At 42.3% G+C, this 15,431-nt stretch overlaps 1 protein-coding gene across 1 annotated transcript in view; it reads right to left on the bottom strand.

Moving 5' to 3' along the window:
• LOC146782629 (transmembrane protein 272-like) overlaps positions 1–15,431 on the bottom strand; it is a 363,502-nt gene that overhangs the window by 124,595 nt on the left and 223,476 nt on the right. The window lies entirely within an intron of this gene.

The following is a 15,431-nucleotide window of genomic DNA, read 5'->3' on the forward strand; positions in this document are numbered from 1 at the left end:
TGATAACAGGATAGTGGAGGAAGTGGTTTATCTAGGTATTAAGATCAGACCTAATCTGGATGATCTGATTTCGGTTAATTGGAAGGATATTGTGGATAAAATCAAGCATGCTTTGGATTCATGGCAGATTCTTCATCTAACTCTTGTTGGTAGATCGAATTTGCTAAAAATGATTATTTTACCCAGAGTAATTTATTTTTTTCACGTGGTCCCTCTCTTGGTTCCTAAATTTCAGATTCGCCAATTACAGTCAGTATGCGAAAAATATCTTTGGGCTCAGGAGAAGATTCGTAGAGCTTCACGCTTTATGACGTTACCTTCTGCACGAGGCGGGTGGGGAACTCCTGATTTTGCATTATATCAGATTTCTTGTTTACTTCTTAGGATGCGCATTCTTTTGACTGGTGAGGAAATCGGTAACGTGGCAGAAGCTCCCTCGATTTACCAAATTGCGCCTGGTACGTTTGCTAAGAAATGCCGGATATCTGAGATTGATGGCAGTTATTACAAACGTACTCGGTTTAAAATTATAATTTCTGCTTTTACTGTTTGGAAATCCGTTAAGAAAATCTGTAATATTCCTAAATACACAGTATATACACCTCTCACTGCATTACATCTGTTACCCTCCATTTTCGGAGATTCAGTTATGCGATGTTGGTATTCCAAAGGGATCACATGTTTGTGCGATTTTATTTCAACGGAGGGCGTTTGTCTTTCTTTTGATGCACTTAGACAGAAATTTGATTTATCTAATAATCAATTTTTTAAATTTTTACAGATTCGCGATTTTCTTCATAAACGTACTACCAATCTGATTTCTATTCGTATTATTGATATTGTTAGATCTCAAGTACGAATAGGAGCTATTTATCAGGTGCTTTTAGACTTTAGATCAGATGATGTTGATAAAACAAATGACGAGGCGGGTGGGGAACTCCTGATTTTGCATTATATCAGATTTCTTGTTTACTTCTTCAAAGTACTGATTTTAGCAACTTCCCATCTTGCATGATCATCATCTTCAGTGGGATGGCCAATGACACCCTTAAGCTTAATTTTAGCAAGACCAAAGTCTTGATCCTTAGCAGCCCCCATTAGCAGTGGACCTCTTTCTTGTAGCACAACCAAACTAGGTTCGCTTTTCACCCCAGTTAACTCAGTAAGAAATCTTGCCATTTGCTTGATACCACCATTTTCTTCTCTGCTCAGACAAATACAGTAGCTGGCACATGTGTTTTGCTTCTATGTACTATAAGGAAAAGTCTCTCTTTACTTTCTTTTGAAGCTTGACAGTTTGTAACACAACTAGGCATTTTCTCCATTTTAGATTAGGACTACGGCCTTTATTTTGGGATTGTATGACTGATTTTTGTACCAGGTGCTAGTGCTTAATATGTGCCAGGTTTGAGGTGGCATGGCCCTCTTTTTTGGGGACCAGGATTTTTTTTTTCATCATCAGACTGACACAGAGAAACAGAGAGTAGGTCAGAAAAGGGAGTAGGAAGAGAAAGAAAGCAATAGGAGAACAGTGACAAAGGGAAAAACAGGGATGAAATAAAACTTGCAAGAGTGAGATAAAAAACAATGACTTCTAGTGATAGAAAGAATACATTTTTGCTGGTCTATCTTCAAAATAGCTTTACTCCTCATGTTCCACCACGAGCCTTCACTTTGCTTCTAAGTCACTCTTTATTCTCACCCACACCAGATGAGCTTGCCTCGTCCAAATTGTAGAACATGCGCCTTCTTTTTTCCGCATTACTAGTAATCATCTTTGATTTCACAAAAAACTCAGTTTTTCTGGCCTGCAGCCCTCCCTTTATAAGCAAACTGTGATTAAAAGTCCAGCTCAGGACACCTTAAGGCAATCATTGAGCTTTAAAAATTAGACAAATTGGAGTCATTATATGCAGGTCCACTGGAATTATGCGGCAGAGGAAGACCAAATTGTGTGGCAGGGTTCACCAAAGTATGCGGCAAGGAAAAAATTAATTATGCGGCGTAATGCAGCAACTTTTATGATAGTTTTAATTATTTAACACTTTAACACTATCCAGGAAAAGGTTTCATTTCATTAGTACCAGTTTAACATTCAATTCCAGCAAAAAGAAACTGAAAGGTAATCAACTTTTGCAAAGAGTCTACCACCACATGGCAACACATGTTGCTGCATTTTAGCAACCTTTTATTTGTTTGAACTAGAAACATTTTAGGGCTAAAAGATGCTGATTGAGCATCTGATGACGGATTGTGTGGCAAATGCGGTAAATCCATTCTTATGTGGAAAACACGGTGACTGCAGAATCTCATAATTCCAGTGGTCCTGATTATATGATATATGGTGTTTTCATTTGATGCTCCTCAACCGTGGACATTGCTTAAGCAAAGTTACTGGAGGGATACAAACTTCTAAATTAAAGCACACAGCACACCTGACCAAAGGAGAATATGGCATAAGGCAGTCTTTCATACTAGGAAGCAGTTAACGTCATAGAGGAAAGAGTTATTTTGGCAGAGCTATGGAGGAGGGAGACGCCATGAAAGAGTTCAATTCGGAATTATGGGGAATTATTGTATTACCTTTCCTGCTATGATTACTGTATTGTATTCTAATTTTATTTATACAGTGCTTATGACTCCCAACGAGGCGTTGAAGCGCTTCATGCCATGCAGCAGGCTACTCTGCAAACCCAGGGTTAGGAGTTAATCCATGCATTTACTAACCAATAATGGAAAATATTAATTAATAAGGACAATTCAATTACAAATTGAGTATACTGTGTCAACTCTTAAACTAACTAGCTCTTTAAATTATGCTTTTTATGTTAAAATGGAAGCACAGAGCTCGGCTGCCAGCATGCCTCAACTCATTCGAGATCTGTGACCCTTTCACGGTCTTCAAACCCATTTCACGTCAGGAGAAGAATGTGCCAGCGACAGAGCTACTGACAAACTTCTAGTCCTCTTCTTGGCAAAATTATGTTTTTACTGATTTTACTAAATTCTGACCCTAAAAAATTGCAATGTGTGGGGATTTAACAACTTTGCATTGCCTTTGAAATTGTGGAGATATTGATTTCCTTATGCAATGTATATGCCCTCTGGGGTGTCCACACTATTGAAAGGTGGACCCATAATTGATAATTATTGTTTAGGACAGTAGCGTAGTTTCGTCAAATGTACAGAGGTTTTGTTTTGTAAATATATGTCTTTTGTATATGCTCAGCAAAAACGAAGAAAATTAGATGTGAATTTATACACATATGAAAGAATAATTAAAAGTGTCCATTGGCAAACAATATTGCTCTATTTTTTCCTCCATACCACTTTTGCTTATTTTGTGTTTACTGATTTTACAGCGTGCTCATAGATGTATATATAAAAAAAAAATGGATGCATAAAACATGCCAAGCATTTTAACATAAAAGTTTGTAATAAAGACAGCATGCCCATTCATCACCACACACAAGTGTCCAACTTTGGCATTGCTATTATAAGGCACGTAATGATTAACGGGGAAAAGACAAAAGCACGTACAGAATTTTCAAAGGTTCTGGCTGGGGTGACTTTTTCTACTCTTCGGAATATTGTTTGAACTGTCTCATTTAAAAAAACAACATTAAATAAGTGTACCAAAGTAAAGTTGCACCAAAATTAAAGGGAATTATAAAACACAATTCCTCGATTTATCTCACGTGTCTGACCATGGAGTTCATCTGCCCATTGAGTGCCTCGATCCTTTACTAGTGTGCACTAATCACTGCTGCTGAGTTACTTCTCCACTTGTTCCCAAGTGATTTTCTTAGTGCAAACTGAAGCCAATGAATGGATCCTTTAATCTTTTCTAACAGCAAATGAAAATGCCTCATTTTTTTCCGATGTCACACCTCCACCAATCAGGAGTCAAATAAACTTGCTGAAATTTTCACGAGTAACCTGAATGAAGTGACTGCATTTTTTCTCTCAGATTTTTTCCTTACACAGCCTCGTTTTTGAAAGACCGGTGGTGAAAGTCTTCTTTCTACCTCTGCGGATTATGAATAATGCCAGCTGTTCAACTCTCCATAAACTATCACAGATAGTTCCAACTCTCCCAGCTCCGTCCACTGACCCAACTCTCCTTGACATGCACCTTGGAAATCACTGAAGTGGAAGCAAGTGCCTAAAATTAGACATGCTTTCTAGGGCCAGACAGTGAACTGAAAGCAGCCCTGGCAAATTTTGGCAGACCAGCCCCCGTCCTGCGTGTAGCGAGCGCGTGCAGCGCCCGAGCCCGACCGCTACTGGTGGGGTTTGGGGGGGTTCTCCCCCCAAGAAAATTTTGGAAAACGACAGATCAAAATGGTGAATTTTACAGCACATTTTTCATTACATATTCAATTGTATCAACTTTCAAGGCACAGTGAATAGTAGATGATGACCTTAAAGAGCTCCAGGTTACCCAACCAGTCATATGTACCAATAGATATTCTTTCAGAGAGCACCAAAATTAGACACAAGAAGTGAATCAGAGAGAACAAAGTAAAAGTGAGACCAGCCCCCCACATGGTGTGTAGCGAGCAAGCACCCAGGCCAGCAAGCATGGAAATGTCACACATGAGCCTCCAGCTCCAGGTCACTGGGGACAGAAACTATGGAAATAGCACAAATAATTAAGCACCCACGCCAGAAAGCATGGAAACGTCACACATAACCACCCAGGCTGACAGAAGGCATGGAAATGTCTCAAACGGCATGGCACCCTGGACAGAAAGCATGAAAAATTAACACAAAGGCCCTGGCCTTCACATGACACATCTTTACATAGCCTACTTAAGTGGGTGGCAAAATAAGTGTTACAGGCACACTAGCAGCATTTAATGTACAGTCCCTGGGTACATGTAGAACCACATTTCTAGGGACTTACAAGTAAATTAAAATTGCCAATTCGGTGTAAGCCAATTTTACCATGTTTGAAAGGAAAGAGAGCAAGCACTTTAGCACTGGTTAGTGGTGGTAAAGTGCCCTTGGGTAGTCGTGATGGCAGTGCCGTTGTTGGTTTCTAACCCTGCACCAGGAGTAATGAAGAAGGCAGGAGCAGAAAAGAAACTAAGGAGGGTTTTAAAGGGCCTATTAGTGTGTGAAGTGCCCCATACCTGACGACTTTAAAATCTTTTCACTATAAGAGAGAGGAGGAGGAGGGGGCATTAACAAGGAGAGGTATGGCTAGCGAGTAGCCTGAGAGCCACACAACTTTCTCTCCCCTAAAACTCATGCAAAAGCTTCAGAGGCTGCCACTAATTTCCTAGTTAGGTTGCAACCCCCTTTATGGAAGTCAGCAATGCAGAGCCTACACACACAAGCTGGAAGGCTGCTCTGTGCAAGGGTTTCCAGCTCACCTTGTCTAGCACTATGATAACAGCTCTTGCCGACCATGTGAAGGGAGCCAATAGTGTGACACACGCTCACACCGTGTGAGGTAGCAGTTCTAGCTTTCACATCTGATCTTGCCCTTGCTGCCCCCGGGCCCTTAGGAGCAAATAGGAGGCTGTTGAAGGGCTTGGGCTGGGATCAGAGATCAACTCAGTGATGTCATCAGAGGATTGGTGATATCATTTGCCTCACACTGCGCCTTCTGTAAAGAACTCTGTGCAGCAAATTTGTTACAGATTGGAATTGATGAAAGGCAGACCCAGCCTTTTCAGCTTTTTGAGGCCAAAAATCACGAATACTATTCAGCTGGATATTCTGTTCCTTAGACATTGAAATAGAAACATCATAGAACACACAGGAATTGGGTATTATTTCGAAAACTTCTGTCAGATTGCACACTGGGAACTGCAGCTACTGTCACTGTGGCCCGATTGCATCTTTTAGAAGTGAACCATCCGCTGAACAGTGAACACACAAGTGCGCATTTTAACAGCGCTAATTCCTTTCTTGTGAAATCCGGACTGAAATCAGAACAATTTAAAAAAATGTAGGTCACGAACCAACTGAGCCAGCATCAAGGGAACGCACCGAGGGCTCCTAGAAATGTACACGTTAGCCTAAGCGGCAAGTGCCAGTGGCAACACCAGTGGCCAGTGGAAAACAAAACAAAAGGACTCACTCGTGTAAAAAAGAAATAAAAAAACACTAGAAAGCCTGGTTGTCAGTTTAAAATATATTTTTCAGCACAAGCCCCAAGTTGGGGCTTGTGATGAAAAATATATTTTAAGCAGACTTGCTGACCACAACCTTTGCCCAAGTTACAGCCCCCAAGAGTCAAGCAGCACAGCGCCACCAAAGGGAGCACACGACATGTATCCTGCCTGCTGGCTTCTGGCTCGGAACATTTCTGCTGGCCTGGCCCTGCTCGGAGTCTGACACACACACGAACACAGACAACACCTGACCCTGATGAAAAATAAACCCATTGTTACAGAATCTGACCTGAGCTCATCAGGGTTTGAATTCAGTGCGGCACTGCTGGGGGCAGCGGGCGGCCCGTGGGCCATGGCAGGAGGAACCAAAGCAGGCAGGCCTGCTCACAAATAAATCCACACTCAGGGTACAGAGCACTAGTGCGCTGTGCGCCTGTGCTGCCTGTGCAGAACCGGGCCAGGGATTAAACAAAAAGGTATAGGCCAAGGCCCAGGCTGGGCCTTTATTGAGTGTTAACATGCATTTCCCGCCTCGAATCTCTGTTAACAGATCACCATCTGCTTTCATTTAATTTTGTCTACTCCCATTCTGCTTTTTTAACGGGCCACCCAAGGAAGAGGAAAAAATACGGTTTTATTTATCCAGTCCGCATCACTAACCCGCACCAACCGTACGTAGACATTTTAGAATGCTGTTTTGTTTGTTGACGTCTGATGGGGATCTGAGGCCTATCTTGACATCATTTCCTGGACAGTACCTTTAACCCCTTCGCCGCGGCGCAAATTCCGCCGCGGCTCTGGGGGGGTGCGGGGTGAGCGCGGCGCCGCTATGCTCGTGACGGAACCACTCCGTCATGAGTCACGGGCGAGCTGTGCTCATGACGGAGTGGTTCCGTCACAACTCCGCCCACTCGTTAATTCGCCCGCACAGGTGGGAAATCAGCGACGCGTGGGCGGAGCGGCCGCAGCGGCCGCAGCATGACGGAACCACTCCGTCATGAGCCCGTGGCTCATGACGGAGTGGTTCCATCATGAGCATGCAAGGGGTTAAATCTGCTGTTTCCCAGAGGATGTCTATCATTGTTGTGTCAAAGGAGAGAATGTGGCATAACAGCCAGAGTTGCCAACTTTGGAGCTGGAGAACCGGGTTTGAGCCTCGGCGTCAGCTCAACATCCTGTGATTCTGGGCAAATCACTTCATCTCCCCGTGCCTACCAAAAATGAATGTGTTTCTTTGTAATGTGACTGGTGCACAAGTAAAGGGCTACAATACATTCAGGTTGCAAAAAAAAAAAAAGTAACCGACTTCCTGCTCTTTCGAAGAATTCCTCTGAAGCAGAAGGATATACGATACCATTTAGAAGCTTATAGTGTGAACAACACGTGCCAACAAATTTGATGTTATAGTACATTTTAGAGAGCCTGCCAAGTGGATGAACGTCATTCTTGGATTGTTTTGTGTACCTGTTTTGCAAAGGAAATAAAGGGCTCTTTTTATTCGGAATAGTTTCTCTGCAGTAACATACAAACCTTTTTTTACATTTATAAAGTGCAGCATCTGATAAAGAGGGCCGCCTCGCTTATTGTGTCGCTGTGCGTGTTATTGAAAGTATTTGCCCTGTTTAAGGAGCATACCAGACTCAGAAACTCGCTGAAACTCTGAATTAGTGTATGAGTTGCAGGTAGCACAGCACTGTTCAGAAGCAATCGTGGCAGTGAGGAACCAGCTTTGAATTTGGCTGGACGCTCAAACATCCTGTGATTCTGGGCAAATCACTTAATCTCCCCATGTAAAGCGCTTTCATACCTTCGGGTCGAGTACGCGCTATATAAAACTGCAATAAATGTGTTTTACAAAATACCGCCGCAGCAATACTTCCGAGCTGTGCTGTCATTCAGCTCATGTTCTAATTTATACAACTCTTCCAGTTTAACTGAAAACAGGCATAATACAGTTCTCTTTTGGTCTTGTGCACGGCACCTTGTTCATGATGAAGCCTCTCGGGCCTTCGCTTAAACGCCTGCGCAGGCCCAGATCAGAGCTGTGCACCTGTGTCCGAATGTAATCACACTTTCTACAGCACTTGACAGGTCATGAGCTAATGCACAACATTTCCAAGATGTGTCAGTTCGCTCATGAGGTGCAGAAAGGAAAACTTGGAAAAAACTTTTGTTTAATCCCGGCCAGGCCCACAGTGCTATGATGAACCTACCCACCTCCCCCCCTTTTCTACACCCTCCAGATGCCGACCCCTTATAGCCCATGTGTTGTCATCTGCCTGCTGGAGACAGGTAAAGGTAATGCTCATGTGAGCTGGTTACCTGCCAGGGGCAGGGCAGCCCCAGAGACCAGGGCGCAGGAGGCACTCTCAGCAAAGCGCATACAAAAGAGAAAACAGAAATGGGGCGATGCGGCTGTGCAGAAAAAGCCGCCGGCCTCGTCGTTTTAGCGCTATGTTCAATAACTCCGCACATAACCTGAACAGCAATCTTGATGAAATGTCAACTTAATCTTACAAAGGCAAATAATAAAAATGCGCAGCCACGCACACGATGTGAAATGATCTCTCCAATAAGCTGCCCCCCATAAATGACAATGGAGCTAATACAAAGAATGCACACTTTGTTTCCTGTCCCACTGTGGCCCTCTGGTCTTAAGACTTCAGCTCTGCCCCTCCCGCGGTTGCCTACATGTACTTCGATCCTACGGTTATTTACCCGCGTTGACCCCGCGCTCCTACTGCACCTTCTGGCTTCTGCTGTGGTATTGTATAATATATTATCTGGTTGCAAATGCAAACAATTTGCAAAAATGCAAATGACACTAACTTGCGGGCGGCAGACAGTCGGCAGCAGGGACACTGGGACAGGCAGGGGCCAGGGCTAGAAATAATTAAATTATGGTGGGCCTCTCTCGTCGTCTTGCTTATTTCTCTGGAATGCGGGTCACGCGCACTTTTTATTGCGCAAGCCCTAATGCGCACGTCACCAACAGCTGCGCCCGTCCCACCCCCCTAAGGTGGGTGAACTGAAGACTACAAGTCCGCTCAGAAGTGACGGCAGGCGCCGGGTGGAGACATCTGCGTGCTGCGCTCACGCGCACGACCCACCCCCTAAAATGGCACTCGCACTCCAATGCATTATTTGATTAGCAGCAGAGGTTGATTACGTTTTTGCGCGGAGCGAGGAGAGAATGAGAGTCATACAGACGCACGCTGTGCAGCAGCGTTCAGTAGTGAGGAGTCAACAACTATTGTACTAGTGAGTGTGTACAAAAAAAATCGGCCCCAGCAACAAAACCGGCCCTCGGACAAAAAAAACGGCCCCCACCCCTTGCAGCCTCCCGGGGGATTGCCCGGTGCCCGGTATTGCCAGTCCGGCCCGATGCTTTCTGCTGCAAGCTCCTTCTAACCAATAGCCTCTCGTGACACCTGTTTGGGCCCTGTACAGCAGCCGGCTATATTAACCTTATGAAGTGCAGGGTCCTTGTAACAATGGGCCCGATTCACAGAACTAATTTAAGACAAAATCCTAAACTTACTAGCATTTTGGTATTCACAGAAGGCACTTACTCCTTTTGGTATTCACAGAAGGCACTTACTCATTTCGGTATTCACAGAAGTTAGGAGTCCTAACTTTAGGACTCCTAAATGCCTTCTGTGAATACCGAAAGTCTTAAAATTAGGATTTTTCTCAGTTTAGGAGTCCTAAAGTTAGGACTCCTAACTTTACTACTACTAAACTGAGAAAAATCCTAATTTTAAGGCTTTCGGTATTCACAGAAGGCATTTAGGAGTCCTAAAGTCTTAAAGTTAGGATTTTTCTCAGTTTAGGAGTAGTAAAGTTAGGACTCCTAACTTTACTACTACTAAACTGAGAAAAATCCTAACTTTAAGACTTTCGGTATTCACAGAAGGCATTTAGGAGTCCTAAAGTTAGGACTCCTAACTTCTGTGAATACCAAAATGAGTAAGTGCCTTCTGTGAATACTAAAATGGTAGTAAGTTTAGGATTTTGTCTTAAGTTAGTTCTGTGAATCGGGCCCATAGTTAGGACCCCTAACTTTAGGACTCCTAAATGCCTTCTGTGAATAACGAAAGTCTTAAAATTAGGATTTTTCTCAATTTAGTAGTAGTAAAGTTAGGACTCCTAACTTTAGGACTCCTAAATGCCTTCTGTGAATACCGAAAACCTTAAAATTAGGATTTTTCTCAGTTTAGTAGTAGTAAATTTGTATTTTAAGAAACTTCTCCCAGTCAACATAACCCTTTCTCATCTCAAACCATCCCTAAACTGTTTCCCATCATTCGAGATTTTAACACTAACCATCAACCAAATGCCTTTTTCGTACCTATGTCTCGCAACCTTCCTGCTTCGCTTCCATCCTTCCTTTCATCAATATGCGAAAGGGTTATGTTGACTGGGAGAAGTTTCTTAAAATACAGCTTTCAATGTGGAGTGTTGTCATTAGCGGGAAAACGTTGAATACGGGAGAGATGTAAAACATTATATAATTGCAGGAATGAAAGTTTAAATAAGCGCTACCATTCAATCTTGGTTTTATGGTTTAATGCAGTTGTTTTTTGACATTGTATTGAATCCCTGATGAAGGGCAAAGAATATGCCCGAAACGCATTGGATATAACACTGAAGATGTGTTTATAATATATATGTTGTGTTGTAGAAAGAAAAGGCCTGGATGGGCAATCTGCAACATTTGAAGTGTTGATTATATATGGATCGTCTGCCATGTGATTGTTTACAACAACGTTTCAAAAAGTTTTAAAACTCTTACGATATCGGATGAATAAAAGAATTTGAACTTGAAAAATGAAGTAATCTTTTGTGTAAAGGAGTTCCGCTGTGCGTCCGAAAGGAGCGGGATGCCGCTCCACTCGTGTGTGTTGTTTAACTAGAGTGGTTGTTAAGCAAAAATCACTATTATCAGGACTGCACACAAAATAACAAAACTTCAATAGATTTAAACAGAAGATAAAAAAAAGTGGTGTGTATTTCGTCACTCTTGATGGAAATATTACATATTTCCTCACACATACAAGTCAATTTTACAGTTTAGAACTCCTGTTTTTCGAGTCTCTGCTTTGGCAATCGGAGCCGGCAGGAGAAAGTTCTTTCTTCGCAGAGAAAATTGTGAAGAAACTCTTCCAAACTGAGTGCCCGATTCACAAAGAGTCTCCGCAGTCATGGTGGAATCTCCACAAGGCGCACTCTGCACTGCGCAGTGAGGAGGCTCACCCACGTATAAGGAGACTCCCCACAAGTACAAAGACTCCCCCACAAGAGTGGAGACTGTTTGTGAATCGGGCCCTGAGCATTCAGATGGAAAATCATTTTAGCAGGTTTACTGGCGTGTTGGTCTAACCGTAAATTCCCTCTTCTGCCTATGGACAACCAATGCAACTTTTGGCATTTTAAACAAAATGGTCAAAACCTTGAACAGTCAATTTCCAGATTCAAAGAGCAGTCCTGGACCCACTCTGTGCCCTGCAGAAGTGTACAAAATTTCAGCTATTAATGGGTCAAACTGCAGACAATTTCCCACTGTTTAACTTCGCCAAATATTTACACATATTAGAAGTCAGACAGTTAGAGATGTGCATTAAATGCGAATTCAAATTAAAAGAAAAACTAAATAAAATAAAAAAAACTTTAGTTGTCATCTTTCTATATGAGCTTCTGAAAAGAATATATGTTTGACAATTTATAATTTTCTTTCTTTCGAGCAAGAAAAATAGAAAATCGAATTAGAGACATTAGCGCCCACATTTAAGAGAAGAGACATTAGCACCCATATTTAAGAAAAGAGACATTAGGGCTCAGATTTATAAAAGTTTTATTGCTTTTAGAATTTATCAATAAGGATCTAGGCGGGACCAAAACGCCTTGATTTTTTTGCCATTTCTAATCTCCACTTAATGCACTGTTGGGCATTGGAATGAGTGAAGTGGGTTTTACCAACAACGGCGAGGTATGTTAAACAGTGGTATCGGCTCCATAACACAGCACCAAGCCCCATTTGGGGTTCTCTCGACAGCAGCAAACTTGATCTTGATTTTAGAAAGCATGTTTAAGCAAGTTTAACACATATGTTACTTCAGTTTAAAAAAAAAAAATCTGTTACAGTCAACATTTCTCATTACCCAATTGTGAATACATTTTTGGGGGTGAACTCTTTTCAAAGAAACACTAGCAAGATTCGCCATTTTGTGCCCCACACCATGAATTCAGTTGTATTCGTATAACAGGCAGTATAATTATCAGACTCAAAGTGGCGCAAACCAGTGAGATATCAACAGCAGCAAAGCAACCTCTGTGCTCCCGCGTGCTGATGTTTTAATGCAATGTTTGTCCTACTGAAGGTGGTGTATTGAGTATCCCAATGCCAAGGGACAAAAAAAAAGAAAAAAAAACAGCACCCTGGAAATAGTACATGGACACAAGAAGTTCTAACGCATCCCGTCTCATCTGGCAACATGGTCAGCAGCAGCATGTTCTGCGACGAGGTGTCCGGAGCATAACCCGCACTCAATGCGCAAAGGACAACTCTAAAGTCATCTTGCATAATGCTGTTGACGCCGTTCGCCTGCAGTCTACACAGTGACTTGAATTTGGCAGTAGCCTAAAAGCAAGAAGCGTGTGGCATGGTCTTTCATTCTGGCGTTCAGCATCCAATGCTTCTCACTCAAGTCTTATGCACTTTGAGTAGCAGATGACTTATCCAGTTCAACGTTACTCATGTAGCAACCACAGAAGTCAAAGAGGCACGCCAACTCCAACATCCTAATCAGCAACATCTAGGTTGGGCACCTATTTCTGCAAGTACGATATCCTATAGTGTGGGGGTACAATGGGGATGTACACAGCCCTCCAAAAATATAAATGAACTGGATATCTCAAAATTTGTCAGGCTTTAAGAGCCACTATGAAAGAACATCCTTTGGCAAGAATGGCACCTCTACTTTCAAAGATCAAAGATTCTACAAGCAGAGAAAGACTCCTCATGCACCAGGTACAATTACCAGAGGAAAAGCCTCCCAACTCATCACTTGGTCATGTTCAACTGGACAACGAAGGCCACCACAATAGAGAGAAAAAATATTTTTAAGACTCAAACTACTTTGATATTTTTAAACCTTGGTTTAATGTGCCTTTATATTCTAATGCTACATAGACGCTACTCTCTTACTGCCTGAGCTCAATTTAATATATCCATGCTTTTCAGGGTCAATTAAATTCAGGCAGAATTGGATCTACTCTCTATTTTTGTTGTTTGTTTCACTGGTCTCATGCAATTGAATGTTTCCTTACTGTTCATTCTATGTTACACTTATCTCTACTTTTTAGACTCCACTGAAGTTACTCTGTTACTGCTTGAGCTCAGTTACAAACATTCATACTTTTCCGGCTCACATAATGCCCTGTAACTAATCAGGCTCCCCTGCATGTATCTTTTACTTTTAAGCTGAATTAAACTTTGCACTCAGGGCTGAATGTGTAAAAGAATAAGTGTGGGTGCACAAAGCTGTATTCAGAAGCCTGGGTTCAGCAATATCTAAGGTCGGGATCCTAATATCGACGTTGGGTAATCCTGTTTCCACCTCATGCCTCTTAAATCGCCCATCAGGCAGTCTCTGCTCAGGTTCTCTTTCTTCTCTTCCTTCTCCCTTTGTCACAGCTTTCCCATCTTTATCACTCTGGGATAAAGTCCGATACAGAACTGTATGATATGGTAAGCGCCTTCCCCAAAAATGAGGGCTTGTGGACCCCACCTACAACCACCGGCGTTTTGTATTACATTTTAGGTTCAAATTGGTACACCTCTTGTGTTTCAGATGCACTTAAAACTACTCCCACATTTGAAGCATAATGAAACTGCTGTTTCTGGAAAAACTGTTTACATTGTTAAAAAAAAAAACCCTGTTAGGCCAAACAACTAAATTTTCACAGTATACCTCACCTGTAACAACTACAGCCCCTTCACGCTGGGCCATATTCTGATACTGTTCCAGGTCGGGTGTGTGTACGGGCTGGTCGCTCCCATTTTGCGCTTGGAGAACTGGCTATAGCCTACTTCCACCTCGCCCAGCTGAAGTTCTGTCTATATTTAGAAAGTTCTTAACACAGACCATTGACAAACAGGTAGGTACACAAGCAGTAATAAACACAGTGGATCCAAGGTAAGTGAGCATCATTCTATACACAACTTATACGTCTTTAATCACTAATGTCACTGCTCTACACCAAAAAGTACATATTAGATTTGGAGGAGCTCGTTGTAAAAGAGCAGAATGCAGTCACTCACACTGAAGCGGGCCAATGGCTAAAACGAGCGGACCCCATGCTGCATGCTCAAGAGGGAGTAAGAAAGATGTGAATGACAGAAACGGCATTAATCGTAACCAGTTAATCATGCCGATTTCATTGGATACTACAATTCCCATGATTCCCTGTTGACGTTATGTTCGTCATTACGTCACACTGTGCGCGCCAACAAATCAGTATAACGAATAATACGGAAGTACAAAAACCCGTTACTATCGCACCACCAACGCGAAAGCCGGGAACCAAAGCCAAATAGGTTTGCAGGCGGGGAAGGACTCTTGATGAAGTAAGTGACGGGCGTGTGCACGGATGTCTCTGTATGATCATGTTTCCCCACACGGGGAACACATGGGATTATAGACGTGATTCAGAGTAATACCCCTTACGCTGCTCTCTTGCATTTCCCTTACCTATTCGGGCCATTATATTAGGGTTTGACTATAGAGCTACCCCTAGATGCATTACGGTTCCCCGAGACACAGAAACTCTCCAGAACTTGGGTAAGGAAGTTTTTATTGATGTTTCCTGCACAACCCTTTGTAAGGAGAGATAATGATCAGTGGCTATGTTTTATTCACAAGCACGGTGTGAGTGATGAGTGAGAGCGAGGTATAGAGTTATTTTACTGAGAATATATAGACCAACTGGCAAGAATTTATTGTCAGGATATGAGCAAATTCGCCACCACACTAATCATCTGTCACGTAGAAATATTATGTACAGATACGGATATGAGTGGTACACGTCTGGAAAGAATTGAACACCACTATGTCATAGACACAATTTGGCACCTGTGGTTTTTGGTCTTTTTCCAAAGCACGCGTTATGGGACACAGCATTATAGAAATACTATTATGATATCGTACAAATGTATGTTGTTTGTTTCTTTGTCCTTTGTTCTTCTCTTTTCAGATGGAGGATGATGCATGATTGATAAGTAATCAATCATTAACACAAGGA

This window comes from Triturus cristatus, chromosome 12 (genome assembly GCF_964204655.1).
Source record: "Triturus cristatus chromosome 12, aTriCri1.1, whole genome shotgun sequence".
In the NCBI taxonomy this organism is placed as follows: domain Eukaryota; kingdom Metazoa; phylum Chordata; class Amphibia; order Caudata; family Salamandridae; genus Triturus; species Triturus cristatus.